Source organism: Leptopilina boulardi, unplaced genomic scaffold, assembly GCF_019393585.1.
Source record: "Leptopilina boulardi isolate dan_hultmark-lab unplaced genomic scaffold, ZJU_Lbou_2.1 LbouV2_126, whole genome shotgun sequence".
NCBI classification, from domain to species: domain Eukaryota; kingdom Metazoa; phylum Arthropoda; class Insecta; order Hymenoptera; family Figitidae; genus Leptopilina; species Leptopilina boulardi.
In genome coordinates, this window is record NW_026137670.1 from 1,597,912 (window position 1) to 1,616,608 (window position 18,697).

The 18,697-nt window shown below is 26.9% G+C and overlaps 1 long non-coding RNA gene across 1 annotated transcript in view; it reads right to left on the reverse strand.

Annotated features, from left to right (window-relative positions):
* The window catches only part of LOC127291211 (uncharacterized), a 270,805-nt gene that overhangs the window by 166,762 nt on the left and 85,346 nt on the right, over window positions 1-18,697 (reverse strand). The window contains exon 10 of the long non-coding RNA XR_007844558.1: window positions 12,869-12,906. This is a non-coding gene — a long non-coding RNA (uncharacterized LOC127291211). The remainder of the gene's footprint in view (window positions 1-12,868; window positions 12,907-18,697) is intronic.

Here is an 18,697-nt window from a genome sequence, read left to right on the forward strand (position 1 = left end):
AAAGTTATAAGACACCTCGTTGGAAGTATTCCAAAAACGGTTATTACAATTTATGATCCCAACATGATGCTATCTTACATAATACGAATTAATTCATTGTTTATTAAATTATTCCTCTCATTGTACATATACTCAAGAATAAAAAAAAAAAAACAATTTACTATAGGAAAATTTAAATAAATTACATATCTTTTCTTTTAAAAGTGTCAAGAATGAAAATTAACTTCACTTGAAAATTTTTCAAAATAGTTTTTTAAAGTTTATTTTTCTCTCGAGTCGAGAGAATTTTCTTTCAAAACTCAGCAGGACTTTTCAGATCTGGAATAAAAAGCGTGGTCTTTTTTTTCACTATATATACACATCCAAAAAAAGATCTAGAAGATTCGTATAAAATCCGTATTCCTAAATCTTTATAGTATGTGGTTGAATAATACAACACCTTTCAAACTTAATGATTTAAATCTTCAACTTTTCCCACAATGAAAATTTCATATTATTTCAACTATCATTGTTTGAAGTAAAACTTTATTTTAAAATTATAGGATTTTTTTTACAAACTGACTTTATTTTACGAAATTTTGTTTTCAGTTAGAAAATTTCAATTTAATTTTTAAAACAAATAAAAATTTTTTAGATGAATTTATTATTGAGAAAGAAAAATTGTATCAATAAAGTAACAAGTATGATACTCATAATTAACTGCCCAGTTTAATGTATAGTTAATTACAAGTGTGGAATTTTATTTCCCTTTAATGAGATAATATCCGCACTTCATTGGATGTTAAATCTCGTAAAATATATAGAAAAGTGAATGTGAGTATAAATTTCAAAAGTGGGTTAAAAGCATAAAATATACGAATATCAGAAGTCCATAAATGCTAACAATGTAGTTTTTAGAACTGCTCACACAAATTACCCCCTATTAATTTCGTAACGGAACTAATGAATCCTTTCAAGTATATATTCGAATTCTGGGTCAGTGGTATTAGATTTCATTACATATATACATACAATGTGAGAGGGCAAAATTTATATTATTAATTAAATTAAATCTCAATGTTGCGGATTAGTTCAATTTATTTAGAAAAAGTCAAATATTTCCAATTTATTAAATTATTTTCCAATTATAAAATTTATTTAATATTACTAAATTATTTCCCAAAGTTGGATTAATCCAATTATTTATAAAAAAAAGCTGTTAAATATTTCCAATGTATGAAATTATTTTTTAAAAAAATGTTTATTGACTAATTTACCGAAAATTGGAAAAATAATGTCACTAAAATATTAATGTTGTTAAAAATCACAAACATTTTTAAAAGATTACTTTGGTACTAAGTCTTGATCTTAGGGGCTTATATGGGAAGCTATAAAAAATCTCTTTGGCTATGTTCAATGTGCACTTACGCTACTTGGGATATATTCTATATATAAAGTCTCAGTGTAAGGACAGCTATTTCGCGATATCACTGCAAAAGGTCAGTAAAGTTCGCTTATGCCTAGTCATCTTTCTCTTGAGAAAGCCCTCTTGTACCTCTTGATATCTTTGAGATTATGGTAACGATACTGAACTCATAAATAAAAAAAATAAAAAAAAAAAACTTTTCAACGCACTAAATTCTAACCCACGAGAGATTCATGCATCATAAAATTCTAATCATTCATTAATAACGATCGCACATATATAGTTCCTAGTGCCCTCCATTTCATATTGCGAATAACATTTTTAAAATAGCCATATTATACCTACAGACATTTTTTATAAAAAATAAATATTAAAAATAAATATTAAAAATAAATATTAAAAATAAATATTAAAAATAAATATTAAAAATAAATATTAAAAATAAATATTAAAATATAAATAATAATGAAAAGATTTAATATTACCAAAAATAACTATACTCAGAAAGAATTTGTTTGAAATAACCAAATTTTGGTTGAATCAACTAAACGTTTATTTAGGTTAAATAAATATTTATTTGAATCAAACTTTATTTGATAAAAACCCCCAAAAAATGATATATTTGGTTAACAGAACTTTTCTATAAATATTTTTCTAAAAATAAAATATGAAATTAATCAAATGTTGTATATGAAAAAGATGGACATGGAAGATTTATTTGAATTTGAACGCTAATCAAAAAATATATATTTGAAAGAAAACGAATTTCTTTTTTTTTTATATATAATGTTCATTGTACCTATAATTTTGATTTCTATTGATGACATTTTGAGGAATAATATTTCTTTAGCCATTTGTGGAAGTCATTATCGAAAGAAACGCATTCGTGGGAGTAAGTGGGTTGTGTTCCTCTCATCAGTGGAAGCAACAATAGCGCCTATATATAATGCAGGTTTCAATCAAAGCATTGAAATGCCATTTTCCATTTTATACTCAACTTTTTCGATTTCTATATTGTTAAATATCCATATTACGTGACTAATGCAAAAGTGATTTTATACATTGAATTATATTATTTAATAGCGTGAATAAAATGATTAATAATCTTCACTTTCAATTTTTTTAAATCAAAAATACAGTTTAGTTTTTGTCGAACTCTCTGAATTTTAATTTAGAGAAACACATATTCTTTTTAAAAACTAGATTTTTATTAAAAATATTTTAAATACTTTTTAAAATTTTTTAACTTTAAATTTTATTATTTATATTTTATTTATATTTTATATTTATATTTTAAATTTGTATTTTCATATTTACATTTTTATTTTTATTATTTATATACTTTTTTAAAATGTAAATTAATAAATTTTATTTTCGATCTTTATTTTTAACGCACCTTTTGTCAGAGAGTAGAATTTTGAAACATTTTGAAACATTTTGATAAAAGGCACTATTTTTTGAAAAGAAAATAGGTATAGAAATTACGTATATATTTTCTGGTGAAAAAATCAGTGGTTTATGTATACATTTCTGTCAAATTTAAACTAGTGAAATGGAATTTTCAATGTGTCAAGAACAGGATTCTACAGGCATAGGGAGAGAGAGAGAGAGAGAGAGAGAGAGAGAGAGAATTTACATTCAACTTTTTGTAATGTTTTGAATACAACAACAGTTGTATTTATCAAAATAAAAATTTGAAAATAAATTTAATAAAAAAATTTATTAACAATCATTATTAATAATTATTAAATAGATTTTATTTAATTAAAATTTAATGTTTTATTTAATTTATAAAAATTAATTTTCCTTATTTTTATTTAAATATATTATTAAATTCTGTATTGCAATTATCAAAAGAAATGATACAATCAATCATATATGAACCCATCATTTTTTTTTTAAAATGAATATAAATACAATAACGATATATAGTATATAGGAAGAGAAAAGTCAATGAAATAAATGTTTAATACGCGAGCTATAATTCATGATATAAGTACGTATTGTCTCACATCTCTCTAAGAAAAGCGAGAGTGCTTAATAAATCACGGTAAAGTAGCTTATTTTTGACAGAACGTATTGCGGAAAACAAATTGCTTTAGGTATAGAGCGGTGAAGAGAGTCCTTATTGCGATGAGCACTCCTAGATATTTTTCAGCATTGTTACTAAAACAATAGAGAATTGCTTTTGTAGTGAAAGAGATTCATAGAGTCGTGAGTTGCATCATCATGAGCTTTCTCGACAATCTTTCTCTCTTTCTCTCTTTCTCTCTTTCTCTCTCTCTTTTTCTCTCTTTAAGTCAATATAATACTATATATATACACTTTAAACTATACATATTGGTCAATCGTAATTTATATCTCATTAGATTTGCCTAATATGTAACCTGTCTTGAATGAATAAGCATATAGTTTGATCTTACGAATCTCTTAAGATAATTCCTAACATGTGTGTGCAAAATTTACGCACACTTTCTCTTTATAGATTTTTAATTTTCAATTATATATTATTCAATTATATACACGCATTTCAACAAGAAATTTATTTTAAATTATAAATTTTCATTCAAAATAAATAGAAAAAAAAAAATTTATTCTCATATTCTAGACTCTTAAAATCACTGTAAAAAGAAAGTACACTCAGAAAAAAGATATGTTTGAACCAAATGTACCATTTTTTTATATTTACCCAATTTTTTGGTTAGTTCAAACAAAATTTGTTTAATTCAAATAAATATTTATTTAATCTAAATAACTGTTTGGTTTATTTTAATAAATTTTTTGAACAAAGAAAAAATTTGATTGAGCTAAATAAACGTTTGGTTTATGCAACCAAATGTTTGGTTAAATGTATATCAATGTATTTATTTTGTTGATTTAACCAAAATTTGGTTGCTTTAAAAAACAAATTTTTTTCTGAGTGTACTAAAACAATACCGAAAAGTACTAAAACAGTACCGAAAAGTATTAAAAAAGTACCGATTTTAGGTATCAAAATAGAATCAAATGACAATTTATTACCTAAAGTCGGTATTATAAATTAATACCTTTCTTTTTACAGTGATAAGAATATAAATTTAAAAATACAATACATTCGTACGGTTGCCATGGTAACAGTTACTATATATTAACCGTTACCATTTCAAATTTCAAAAATTCTGCTAACTGACAAATTTGTTTCTTATGATTTTTCTTTTGTTAAATTTTTTTTTTTTTCTGTAAAATAGAAAAAGTTCTAGTGAAAGAGTTTAGATTTGTCGAACATCCGCAGGAGATATGTATAACTGCGTTTTCCCAGGCACTCCTTGATCACGCTATATAAAATCTGATAGCGGTATAACTACAATCAAAGTTTTCTACGATTCGAGTATTATTTACTATGATAATATGTGTAGGCGCGTGTGCATATACTCAATTCAAATGTGTGCCAAACAGATTAAATATAAAGATACATATACAGACGCATAAAATTGCGATATTCAAGCCCGCAAGGCTCATTCGTTCCAAATGTGTTGCAAATAATAAAAAAAAAAAAAAGAAAAAATAACAACAAATGGTTACATTAAACAACATATTGTACTTTACATATTTCTATCGTCTTTTCAATAATACTAGAAAAACTTTTAATATAGACAAATGCAATTTCTTTATAATGTTGCATATATTTGCATATTTTCAATTGCACTTTCAATTTATATCTATTTAGTATTTCCAAATCATATATATAGTTGTCTCAATTTCTAAGTTTTTTCCATAATTTTTTTTTTAATAATTTAAATAATAATAATTTATAAAATAAATGAAACAATTAATTTTGATCAGCTTTAATAAAAGGGAAAAATTTTCACTACTAAATGCAAAAGGGGTTTAAGAAAATGATTTTTTTTTTTTTATTTACTATGTAATTATATTATTGACGCTTTGACGTTAAATTACAAACGCCTCTCATTCACGCGACAATCATTAGTAATTTATTATCAAATTGTGTAAAGTCACTTTCTATTTACGTGTAAATTAAATCGATGTTTCGCTGATTTTCAAATACGAATGTATATACCAAAACCACATTTCACAAATCATTTAAAAGCTTTTAAAGCGTTACACACGAGTTAAAACGTTTGTATCGCTTTACGTAATTATACATAAACAGTAAATGATTTTGTTTTTTTTATAGTGTGTGGGTGTTTTTAGCTTAAACTTGCGCTTATAATATGAGGCTAAATATATATAATGCGGATCATGTACTTTTTTATTTATTTCTATATCAAATAAGTATTTATTTTTATTAAATATAATTATTATTTGAGTCAAATACAAAAATTATTGGTTCACATACAATTTATTTAATTCAAATAAAAATTATTTGGTAAAATTTTTTTCATTGTATTTCACTATAATACAATCAACCAAAGGAATTAGTGAAAAAAATTTACAAAAAACTTCAAAGTAATTAAAATCTACAAAAGGAATAAGTGAAAAAAAAAATTCAATGACCCACATTTTGTTTCTTTAATATTGTAAGTAAATTTATCATCGTTACTAGTTTCAATATAACAAATTTTCATAAATTTCAACTTTACGCTCATTAAATTTTCTTTCACTTTCTTCGCAAACGAAACCTGTAATTTAAAAAAAAAAAAAATATCCGTAAATAATTCCCAATGAAAATTTATGACGATTTTTCAAAAAAAAAGTAAAATTTAAAAAGTTTAATTTACATAACAGGAATAAAATTTCATTCTAATCTTTTTTAGAAAACAATTTTAAATAAAAAGAAAATTAATTTCAAAAGGAAAGCATCATAAGGGAAAATTCTCATTTCACAAAATGTGATCATTAATAAAGATTCGTTCCTAAGATTAGAAAATTTAATTACGCCACAGTACCTAGTGCGAAGATTCAACGAAACGTTGGCATTTTCGTTTTAATAAAAGCAATTCAAGAGTTGACATTTTCATAATGTCATTTCTAACATAGAGAAAAACCGCATTTTCATTTTTCTTTTGTATAATAAAAACAAAACAATTGATTTATAATTATATAGGATTTGCAATAAGAATGATGTTTCTCGTAAACCAAAATCGGTAAAGTTTCTTTCGTCATGAAAAATTCCACGCTAATGTGAAATTCTACTTGTGCGCTAAATGTGTGTGTTTCATGTTAAACCGCACCTTTAACTCATTGTAAATCAGTGGCTCTTATGGCGTCATTACATCATGTAAAAGTTTTTTACCTCAAGCACACACGCCCCAATGACGCCCACGTAGAATCATTCGTTTTTCGAACTCTCTCCTCTCTCTCTCTTTCTCTCATTTTGCTTCGGACGACCTTTAAAGAAAACGGTTCCCTCTTAATCTGTGAGCGTTGCATTTTATTTAGCATCCTTTGTGAGAAGTTTTTGATACTACCTTTTCTCTATAACTGACGCATTGATTATTGTATTTCAAAATATATTACTGCCTACGGATTTCCTTATTATCGATTATTTCTTTAATCGCCTCTTTATATATTGATGATCATTCAAAATTATAATCCATATAAGAAATTGATGGTATATTACATATTTATATAATGAGAGAAAAAAACAGGATCACCCATATAAAATACAGTAATAAATTATATATCCATACATTTTATATTTAAAATTCTAATAATCTATCTCCTCCGTGTATTGTATAGAATTTTACTAATACATTCATTTGCATATAAATAAAATTAAAAGTTATTAAATATTTCTACATAAACGTTGTTTAAAAAAAAAAGAAAGTTTTGTAAATTAAAATTTTAAAAAATTAAAGTATCATATACGTAAAAAAATTCCAGAAAAGTGACTCCAGGAAATTTCCAAAGAAATCCCGTAGAAATTCCACAAAAATTTCCATGGAGATTTTGACATAATTGCTACACATATATAACAAACTAACTATGTGAATGTTTCAGTGGAAAACATATGCGCAAGCTAATCCAATTAAGTAGCTAATCAGATGACCGATACGAACGGTTAATTAGTGGCACATTCTTAGGTATGCATTGTCTAAAGATCGTTTTAGATCACAAACAATATACAGACATACCTATGTGCCCAGTCACAGAAAATAAAGTTATAAAAGTTAAAAGCCTAACATTTCAATCTTGCCCAGATAAATATAGAATTATATTTAATTTTTTTTTTAATTTCATTACAATTACAAAAAAAAAAATTATATATTTGCAGCAAAACAAAAATTATGTAAATAATCATTAATTTTGGTTTACTGAACAAATAACTAATTCATTATACATATATATTCTTTATATTATTTATATTCTGATCGTGCAAATATCTCATTTTCAATATCCAGTTATATTCAAATATTCATTATTTTTCCATCAAAGAAATTCACTTCAAAAAGCCAGTAGAATTTTCCATTAATAAAAAATGAAACCAAAAAGCATTTTAATTCGGTAATCAAAAAAAAAAAAAAAATATTTGCACAACTAATAAAAAAAAAAGAAATTTGTAAAAAAAAATATATTAAAAAGTAAAATTTTAATTTAATTTTAATTAAACTAAAAAATATTAATAAAACACATGATTAAAAAATAAATTTTTAATGCAAACTGAACAATCTGTATTAGTTAAAAATAACAACTACACGGTGAAAGTTCTAGCTAATAATTTTTCTTAAGATGCCCAGAAAAATAACTGAATAGTCAAAACTACACGGAAAAAAAAATTTATTTCATTCAAATACCGGTGTATTTGGTTATTATCAAATAAATATTTATTTGAATCAAATATTTCTTATTTGAATCAAATATTTATTTGATAATAACCAAATACACCGGTAAATCAAATAAATTTTCTTTTCAGAGTAGTAATTCACCCATTTATCGAAATTCATTTAAAATTACTTAACTTTTTGAACTTGAATCAGCTTAATTAGGAAGGAAAAACAATTTCCCAGTGAATGTTTCTCTCAGTGCAATGAAAAAAAAAAAAAAAAAAAATACAGAAGAAGTTGGGAACATTGTTCTTAAGACTACTGAAGAGATAAGAAGTTATGTAGAAATTAATTAAAACTTATCGAATTTTTCTATCTTTAAAAAGCGGCGTTCGCTAGACGAGTCGTGTAACAGATCAATTCAACCGATCGCACGTTTCAATCGGACCGGTATGTTCGGTCTAATTATCCTTCTACTCTTGCACAGAGCGAGAGAGAGAGAGAGACAGAGAGATCCATACACAGCCTCTATATGGCAAAACTAACACAAAGTCCAAATTAGCATGAATGAGGACGACTCGTGTAGTATATGGCACAAAGTTCATGTGAAAGGAACTTCAAACAAAATCACATTTTCATATCAACATGTAAATTATTTCATTTGTTTCATTATATATATATATATATATATATATATATATATTATTAACATTTATTATTTATAATATTAAATTCGTCATTCATTTTTCCATATATCATAATGAGATATATTCGCATTTAATGAAACGAATATATATCTAGTCTTTCTCGAAAAGAATATTTTCTATTTTCAGTTTCAAATTTCCAATAAAGTTTCCAAATGAAATATATTCCATCATTTAATTACTTTGAATTTGCATGAATGTGGATTTTATGTAAAATTATAAATCAGTCAATAATCATTAATATATATAAATAATATTCTGACACTTGAACGAAAATGATCGCACACGAGCCAAAAGATTAATTTAATTTATATATCTGATGCTGCAATCATTAATTATATATTGTTGAGGCTAAAATTTACAGTTTCAATAATTTTGTATTTATTAGTAACGATATATCGCGTTATTATATATTTTCCATATTACTGCGTTAACAATTTTATTTCACTATAATATTCATTTGATTTGAATACCAGAGATTATATGTAATTACTAATAATAATAATAATACATAAAATAAAAAAATTGTTAAATTTAGAATCTAAAACAATCGGATTATTTCGGAATGAAATTTCAAAATTAAAATTTAATTTTAAAATGATTTGGAAAATTTTTTTTTTTTTCTTTGGTTCAAGTAAATATTTATTTGATAATAATAATCGAGTGTTTGAATCAAATAAATTTTTTTTTTCAGTGTATATAAAAATAAATAAAAATATATATCTATAGTAGAATATTTTTATGAAAACACAGAAAATTAAAAGGCATTAAAATAAGCTGCAACGCTTATTATTTTAATCCAATGTTGCTTATTGTAATACCAAAATTGATTAAAATAAGCAAAATTGGATTAAAATAATAAGCGTTGCAGCTTATTTTAGTACCTTATAATTTTCTGTGAATGTTTAATGCGAAGAAAGAGCATCTTCATAAAACGAATTCCATCTTTATATCACACAAAATTTATTATAGAATACAAACTTGAAAAAAAAAAAGATTTACAAGATTACACACACCAAATGAAAAAAATGCCTTTGTTCTATAGAATTGTTGAGAAAATATAGTCAAGTGTATATATATATATATATTTTTTTTTTTTTGCTGAAAAAATGTGTAAAGGATCGAGCACATTCTTTCAATAGATATAGAGAAACTGAAGCAATATATCTTTAATTGCAAATAACTTGCAGTTCACTGATCTTCCAACTCTCTCTCTCTCTCTTCTCTCTGTGTATTGCTTGTCTACTCGCACAAAGCGCAAGCAGTATGGAACAGTTACGGTAAAATCAATTTTTACGACATTATCGTCTTAGCGAGGAGGTCAATCTGACATCGTTAAATCGCAACAGAGCTTGGTGAGATCGTAAAGATATATACAATACTGTATATATATACTTTTTCACTGCTTATATCCATCGGTTGTTGCCGCACATTATATGTCACACGGATATAATTTCGATCTTTTAGAAATATCGAAAATAATTAGACTTTTAGTTTATGATAAGAAATATTTGCGAATTGGCTTAAATCGCAAGCATTAGTTTCGATAAAGAATCCTCTCTCTTTCCAATACTATAAGTGCGAAAGATACGTATCTAATAGCGTTTTCCACAATTTACCGTTTCTTATACTGGCGAATCTTAAAAATTCATTCTTTCTTCAATTTAAACTTGTAATCTTGAAAATTAAGATTGGTTCAATCATTTGATTCAATTATATACAGATAATGAAAAATAAATATAATCACTCAGTGATTAGAATCTATATTTCTCTTGTTGCGATGGAATATAAAATTGATTTTTGTTTTCTATCGAAAATTATATACTGTTATAATAATAATAATTAAAAAGCATTATTATTAATATAAAGGAAAAATATTTTCTTGATATCTGTTTAGCCTCCCTTAAAATTTATAACAATTTTTAATTGACGCAACAAAATATTAGTGAATCAACAAAAATTTGTTTTGTTCCGAAAAATTTTTCTAGAGTTAAAAAAAATTGTCTATCTATGTATAATAACCACAAAGCGGAGACTAAAAATGTATGCACGTTCCATTAAAGCGGGGTTGATTATATTATGTCAAACACATCAAAGAAGTTGAGCACGCTTCCTAGGGAAAATGTGCTTTCTCAATTAATCAATTTGCTAACATCTTGTTTTAAGATGCAAACACGGAAAGCGACGACATAAGGTAAGACTAGCGATGCCACAGGAGCGTCGGTGTGGTAAACTCAACGCAGGAGCAGGCGAGAGAGAGAAAGAGAGAGAGAGAGAGTGAGTGAGAGAGGTAAAGAGGGACTGAGAGGGATTCGCGCGAGAAAACCACGTGCAACGTCGGCAAAATGGCTATTCTGTATATTAATACTGCATTTAAAGCTGCGGTCAGGGCACACCGGTCTCGGTGGTCGAGAGTACGAGTGTAGGAAGAGAACGCAACAATTCAGAGGGGTTTGCTGTCTGGGTGTAATGGCTGGTAATTAGAGTGCATGATAGCAGGCTCCGCGAAACCAGTTATCTCGCTACGTGCATCGTGCATGCCATGCCTTTCCTCTCCCTTCAAATCCCCCCCCCCTCTCGTAACCCTTCAATCCTCTACCCTTTTCAGTTTCTCTCACTTCCTCCCTCTGAGATGTCAGTATCTCGACCCTTCGAATTCACTCTCTCTCTCTCTCTCTCTTCTTTATTCCTTCCCCTTTCTTCTTATTTTCCGTTTCCTCTTCATTTCCTTCCTATTTTTCTCCTCTGCCTCCTACTTTTTTTCCAATATTTTTCATTCTTTTATTTCCTTCGTCCGCCGATTCTTTTTTCCTCTTTCTTCCTTTCCTTCCTCCTTTACCTTTGTAGAACTTTTCCTTCTTTTCTAATATTTCCTCCTTTTTTTTTATTTATTTTGTCCTTGCCGGTTTTTTCCTTTTCTTCTTAACCGTTTTCCTTTCCTTCCTCCTTTTTTCCTCTTTTCCACCTTATCCGTCTTCCCTTTCTTCCTTTTTTTCCTCCTTTGCTTCTCCGAATCTCCGTAGAACTTTTCATTTCCAATAATATTTTTTGCTCTTCTTTTATCTCTCTTGTCCTTGAAGTTTTCTTTTGTTCTTATTCTTTCAAATGACAGCAAATAATAATTCATATTTGCATATATTTTTTCGAATTAATTACAATTACGAGAGAAAGGCAGAGAGAGAGAGAGAGAGAGAGAGAGAAGAATTTTCGAAGCGAAAAAACCCACAATCGAGAAGAATCGAACCCCGGACCTTGCTACTGAAAATCCAGTACAGTAACCACTCGACCATCCCACGGGTAAAGAATTTAAACTGCTAAATGCCTAATAAGGTGAAATTTTTGAAATCATTAAATATTCATATAAAAATTCTAATTCAGGAATAATTAAATCAAATCTATTTATTTGAATTTCTCTATTTAGAATCGATTGCTGTTTCTTTTTTTTCTTACGCTACTCTCTCAAGAGAATTTACACATCGTCTTCAAGAACCGGCCCCGCGAGATTAGACGCTTCAGGCAAATTCTATTTTATTGCTGCGTGTCAGTGCGAATTGGAAAGATTTCCATTGCATGAAAAAAAAAAAAAAAAAACATTGCATTCTACCGCTAATATACTGTGCACAAGAGGGCGGAGCAGCTATTATAACGTCCTCTATATTAACGCCCGTAACCGGATGTTTAAGCGACGCCTTTCGCGAGATTCGATTTAAAAAACCCCTTCCGTCGCCTATACCTAGACACACACACACACATATATCTATATATATAATACAACATCACTTATCAAGATAATCATAATAATAATAAGTAATTAGCTCGGTGAAAAATAGACGGGAAGGTGTCCAAGAAATTGTATTTTACCATCCGCTACATCGCGTGAATCAAACTACTTGCGTGGTGTATTGTTTCTTCACCCCCTTCCAATAGGCGCAAAGAAATGCATCATTTTTTTTTTAAAATTCTTAAATGTTTTTTCATTAAAAAAATTGTTGGATATTTGTAATTTAAATTGTTTAAATTTTTATAAATATTTAAAAATAATTATAATATCTTACCTTAAAGAAAGAATATTCGCAGAAATCCCATCATCGTCCTAAAACAAAAAGAAATGGGAATTTAATATTAATTAATAATAAATTAATTTTTTTATATTATAATTTTTTTTCTATGAGTTGTAAACTATTGAATATATTTTTGCTAATATTCGCAAATAATTATTGAAGCCAAATAAAATTTATTTTAAAATTAGGAATATTTTTGTAAAATCATGTCACATGTCCTTAAGAATAATAACAATAATAATCAGAGCATTTTACAGTTGAGCAGTGAACGACATTAGAGGAGGGGGGGGGAGGGGTTCAAGAGCCCCGACACAAGAGTAATGAGAAATAGGCGTGTACCTCAAAGATTATTTCTTATGCACGCTGCTTTGAAAAATTGCAGTATTAAAGCGAGCCCAGGTTCTTGCTTATCTATTGTCCAGTGTGCCAACATACAGTACCTTCTTAAAGATTGCTCGAAGGGAATGGAAAAAGAAAGGTATATTATATGGCTCGGCATGGTCTATACTCTCGACGTTATCAATGTCTTATGACGTGCATTAAAGAATTGAAAACGCCAAAGATTGTCGATGCAACTTTTTATCTGTCCATTAGCCAAATAGCTTGGACGAAATTTGCAGTTTCAATGCCTCGTTTCCCGTTGCTTCTTGTTCGCATCGCGCCTCCCCTTCTTACATATATATATATATATATATATATATTTTATATGTGTACATATATACAACAAAAGAAGAAGCGAGACCGACAAAAAGCAAAACGACACGATGCTGCGCTTTTATTGTAATATCTTCAAAGATTCTGACCTTTATACCTCTTTTTGCTTTCTCTCTCCCTTTAATTCTCTACAATCGCACTCCTTTAACAGAAAAAAAAACATTTCGAATCTCACAACTCCGGACAATTAAGCTTTTTATTAGGCTTAAGAAACCTAATGTGGATCGGGTTTCAAAAACAAGACCCCTCTTTTTTATAATCCACACAATATGATATGAAAGTAATAAAAAAAATATGAATTTAAATTAGTAGAAATGATTTGGTAAAAAAAATTGTTTTCACTATTGAAAATTTAATTTTAACTTTCTAAATTAAAAGCATATTATACTAAATTACAATCAAATCTTCATTATCACTTATCGGTAAAACAGAACAGTCATATCTGCATTACCACTAGTCGGTAAAAAAGAACAGTCAAATCTGCATTACTAGTCGGTAAAACAGAACAGTCAAATTTGCATTATCACTAGTCGGTAAAACAGAACAGTCAAATATGCATTAGCTTTAATCGGTAAAACAGAACAGTAAATTTTTCATTATTATTATTACCAGGTAAAACAGAATCGTCTACTTCAATAAGTAAAGATTTCAACTTATTTTCAGTGAAATCATTCTATAGTGATTACAATTACTAAATTCCATCAACAATTCAAATTGCCAAAATATATTTTTTTTATTTCGAAAATTTTCTACTAAAATTGAAGCATTTTATTAAAGTAACGATAATTTTAATATTTATCAACGAGAAAAATAAAAGACATTTGCAGCGAACAAAAAAAAAAGGAAGTGATAGGTCACTCGAGCGGCGTGCACACTTTAAAATGATCAAATGATTTATTAAGACCTCCCTGAGGAACGAAAAGGATTTTAAAAATTTATCAAGCGAAATTGCTTGGCCTCTTCTTGTTCTTCTTTTTATATTCATTTACAAATGTATACCGAAAAACACTTTATGCTCAAAAGATGTATATTTCGTGTTAGTACCGTTATCATGAAATTCCACTTTTTTAGTCACGGTCCTCACTCAAAACATTAATCACAATCTTTTATGAATTAGAATTTTATCGTTCTAAATGAATTAACTCACTGAATCAGTACTGTATTTTTTTTATTCCCTTCACTCAAACTAATGAATAATGGGAGGAATAAATTAATTCTGTGAGAAAAATCATTTTCATCAAGTTCTTACGTCTATTTTATAGATTTATTTTTATTCCCCCTTTTTTAATAAATCCTACAACAATAGATAATGTCTACTTTTAAGTTATTTTTAATTATTATATAACAATAATTGTGTTTTTTGTGATAAATATCATTTTTATTATTATTATTATTATTCTTGTAATTTTTCTAATTATATATATAAGCTTTTTTTTACAAATACTATAGTAATTAATTTCTCACAGTATTGGAGGGGAAAAAAATTGCTTAACAATCGGGCATTTGAATATTTATTAAACAAGTTTCATAAAACGCCTCAAGGGTTCGAGTAAAGCTTATTAATAATAATAACACCCTTGGAGATTTATGCGATTTTCTATATAGGGAATATATGTACTTTCAATAGGCAAATTTCATATAATATATATGACAAAAAGAATATATATATATATATATTTCTGTAAAAACATTCAAATTGAACTTGTGCAACTTTATAATAGTAACAAAAGATTAATATCATAAGTTCGTGCACGAGCAGTTCTATATATATAAGAAAATTCTTGCATTTTATAAAATTAATTCTTTTCTATTGTACATTTTTTCTGGGCGGAGATATAAGTACCAAGTAAACTGATTTTTGCACGCGATTATCATTTCTATTTACACCACACTTTGTTATAATGTTATCAGTACTGAATTTAATTTTTATTTTTAAAATTATTTATAGCATTTTTATTAAATTATTAGAAAAAAAATTATACGAGTGTTAAAAAAAAATGTTCTATCGTTTCTTTCATATATTTAAAAAAAAAAAAAAATTGTCATAAGATGAGGGTGTTTATGTCACACAGTTCACGATTTTCCAGAAGAATTCTCTCAATATTGTTAATAAGTAGAGGGGAGATAATAATAACTTTTTTTTTTCAAGATTGAAATCTCCATGCTTCGACAAACATTAACATTCTTTTTCATTTTTTAATCAATAATACTTCAAAGAAAATAAGTACATCTCATTGCACATGCATGGAATAAAGTATCGAAAAACTGTCAAATATTTATTATTTCTTCTTTATATATAAATAGAGGGATATTCTGAATTCAAAGTTATGTTCCTTTATTAATTAATAATTTAATAAAGTGTAAAATCAGTTTTTGCAATCGTTATATAGTCAAGCTATATATATATAAATAAAAAATTGCCAAACTATAAGAATAATAAAATAATAATAATAATAATAATAATTTCAAATAGTATAAAGAGATAATAAAAATGACTGGAAATATTTTAATAAACGTTATGAAAAGAACAAGTATTAAACTACACTTTTAATAAACAATATTTAATGAAAGCATATATATAAAAGTAAAATATATAATCAAGAAAAGAGTCACATAAATTTAATTTTAATTAAACTTTCCACCAATTAAAAGATAAATGCATGCATCTGGTTTTTTTAACAAAGATCTCTACTGAAAGTTTAAAAATGTACGCATATATTATATATTAAACTTTTTAAAAATTATTACCCTTGTCTGTTTATTAATCTCATTTTATTATATAGTCCTTTTCATACCTATATATATTTTTATGTTAATAAAGGCTAATCATACTTTTAAAATGTTAATTATACAAACAAATTGAGTACAACTTATTAATAACTTTGCAATTGCAAAATACAATATTTATTATATTAATGAAAAAAATCTACTTTCATCAATGTAATTAATTAATACCAATATTTTATACATTTTATATTTTTTTATAACAATAAAGTAATAAAATAATATATCAAATACAATTTATTTTAATTTATTTATTTTTCTTGTATTAAAAATTACCATATTATTATTTATAATACCATAAAAAAGACAATAACAGATCTTAGGTGACCAAAGGCTGTAAAATTTGTCAAAGGCAAAAAAAAAAAAAATTTTTTTTTAAGTGTGAGAATACTTGAGTAAAATTTATTAATCAATTACATTTCAATGTAGAAAAAGCTATCTGCTTTAGCACCTTGAGTGGCTAATGTGATAAATACGAAGGGGCATAACGTGATGGCGATATCAGTGACATAGAAAGTTTTATTTTTTTTTTTTTTCGTTAAAGTGTCGTCGGATTTAATGTACGAGAATCGATAGGTTGTATTAAGTGAAAAAAAGAAGTAAGAGGGAAGGCGAAAACGAGCAAAACCGGATGCGCTTGAGAATGTACGCGCGGGTACAACTTAATTCGTTGCCTGTATATATTATATGTGCTCCGACATTTTTTTTTTTTCGCTTTCCTTTTGCTTTTCAAAGAGAATGCACGGGTATAAATGTTGGTGCGAGACTAAAGTAAATCCCGCAATGTGTTCACAAACTTTATATAGTCGCTATACACATATATATGTATTTATATATATATGTATAATCTTCCGAATACTGGGATTCCAAGAAGAGACAACATGTAAATGGCATTGAAATTTTTTTTTTTATATAAATATCGAAGAGTTGTTCCAAACGACTTCATCTGTGTGTAATTAGCATTATTATCGCAGAGCAACTGTCTTGACGAGGTGCGAAATAGAAATCAACCCCGTATATCTCGCACGCGTTTTTTTGTAATTTAAAAAAAAATCTTTTGGTTCTAATTCTATTTTCACATTTTAAAATGAAATAATAATACATTAAAAGTTTTGTGAAAACTAAATGTGACGCGATCTGAAAAATGGGACCTTAGAAACAAAAATTTATAGGTTATGTTTTGAAATTTTTAAGTGAAAATACACAAAAACGTTTGGTTACATCGTCCGACACAATTTTTGACCCACAAAAAAATTTAACATTTTCGGAAACTAGGACTCAAAAAAAAAATACCCGTGTCTGGCCGTTTTGCTAGATCAAGTCGTTTGTGGTTTTTAGGAGTGAAAACAGCCCCTAAATGAAAAGTGACAAGATATCTTTTAAAAAATATTAATATTTTGTAAAACTTGATATCTGGGGGTTTTCGGGATCACTGATTATTAATCTGATGTCAGATTTTCAAAATTCAAAATAGCGGATTCAATAAGGCGATCAAACTTTTAAAAAGTTATTAATTTTTTATTTTATATCTGCCATTTTGAATTTTAAAAATTTAATATCAGATTTGTCATCAGCGACCCAAAAAACCCCTAGATATCAAGGTTTAAAAAAAATTTAATAACTTTGTAAAATTTTCACCGCCAAATTGAATCCGCCATTTTGAATTTTGAAAATCTGACATCAGATTAATAATCAGCGACCCCGAAAACCCCCAGATACCAAGTTTTATAAAATATTAATAATTTTTAAAAGATATCTTGTCACTTTTTATTTAGGGGCTGTTTTCACCCCTAAAAACCACAAACGACTTGATCTAGCAAAACGGCCAGACACGGGTATTTTTTTTTGAGTCCTAGTTTCCGAAAATGTTAAATTTTTTTGTGGGTCAAAAAAAAAGTTGAATTTTGTCGGACGGTGTTAGAATACATTTATTTAGTTGATCCAAACAATTTTTTTTCTGAATGCATTATAAGATTAAAAGCATCTCAGAAGAAAAAATATTTTTTTTTTTTGCCAAGAAAAGCAATTTTAATTTCAATAATAAATTCAAACAATGGTAATTTCGATTATAATGATTCCTCCAAGCACTTGAAACTTTTTCGTTCTACAAATATCACAAACTTTAACCTCCTCGTGTATATATATATATATATATATATCCACTTTCGCTCATTAAAAATTAAAGGCTATTACTCAGCCTGAAATAATAAAAGATAATTTTCTTCCCGGAAGAGAAACGGCAATTTTAATCAAACATATAAATCTTACACTTGTGACTTTAGATTCAAGTCGAATCAGAAAGCGCGCACCCCGGAGAAAGTAATT